The 1,196-nt window shown below is 32.9% G+C and overlaps 1 long non-coding RNA gene across 1 annotated transcript; it reads left to right on the plus strand.

Moving 5' to 3' along the window:
- On the plus strand, positions 293–1,196 carry LOC104792553. Its single transcript, XR_769076.1, has 3 exons — positions 293–492; positions 955–1,025; positions 1,157–1,196. It is a non-coding gene; the product is annotated as an uncharacterized LOC104792553 (long non-coding RNA).

The following is a 1,196-nucleotide window of genomic DNA, read 5'->3' on the forward strand; positions in this document are numbered from 1 at the left end:
CACAAACCAACACACCCATGGTTCTTAATGATCCTAAAACATCTAAGCTAACAATCGATTCTTAGCAAAATCAGATTATTTCCATTATAATTAATCTGCTTTTTTGCTAAGCAACTTGTAAGATATTCACTTAAGATGTTTTGATGGAGATACTCTTAGTAGTTTAACTATGAAACCAAAACTCAAGTCTAACCGGTCTCGTCTTTGTATAAAAGCATAAAACTATAAAGGGTAAAAACGTCATTCCAAAGTTTATAATTTTATTTTTTGGGGGATTTGAAATGAAAAAATTTAGAGCCGGAAAAAAAGGTGAGCCGAAGTTGAAGCCTTTGGACCCGTTTTTCTCTTTTTAATTTTGTACTCTCCCCGTTCATTCATTCCCTTCCTCCTCCTCTTCTCCCCCTTCATCTGTTTTTTTTTTCTTGTTTGTTCGTTTTTGTTCCTCTCTTCTTCATCCTCCAGCCGCTACAAAGTTTTGTTTTTTTTTTCCAGGTAATTTTTGAGACCCTTTCCGATTGTGTGATCTTCGAACACAATTACGTTGGTTTTTTTTATTTATTTATTACAATCATCGATTTTGAATGCATATCGTCGTTCTGATTTCTGAGTGTTGTTTTATTGGATCTGGTGGTCTTTATTGTCATCACTTGTACTTCATCTTATCGATTTTAATCAATCGTATGTTTCATCTCACCCATTTGTTAATTTGTTTAATCGAACAATTCTCTCAACCGCGACTGATGTTTTTCAAATTGTCTATTTTATTAAAAATCCCTTTTTTTATATATATATATATATATATATTTGTTCCCGGTTGAATTTTATAATATTGTACTTGATTCTGGATCTATAATATATAGAAAAAAGGATTGGTTTTTGTATTGTTTTCCTATATCTGAATTGGTGAAATGTACTGATTAAAAATTTGATCTTTATGTGTGTTTTGGTTTGCAGAAAGGTAGAAAATGGCTGACGGTGAAGACATTCAACCTCTTGTTTGCGACAATGGAACTGGAATGGTTAAGGTGTGTGTGTGTGTGTGATTGGTTCTTTCTCTCTGTTTTGATCACGTTGTTGATGACTGATCCTATTATGAACAATGTAGCCTTTGATTTTTGTGGTTTTAAGATTATGTTGTTTTTGTATTTAAGTATAGGCTGGTTTTGCTGGGGATGATGCACCTCGAGCTGTGTTTC

The sequence above is a fragment of the Camelina sativa genome, chromosome 6 (assembly GCF_000633955.1).
Source record: "Camelina sativa cultivar DH55 chromosome 6, Cs, whole genome shotgun sequence".
Taxonomy (NCBI): Eukaryota; Viridiplantae; Streptophyta; class Magnoliopsida; order Brassicales; family Brassicaceae; genus Camelina; species Camelina sativa.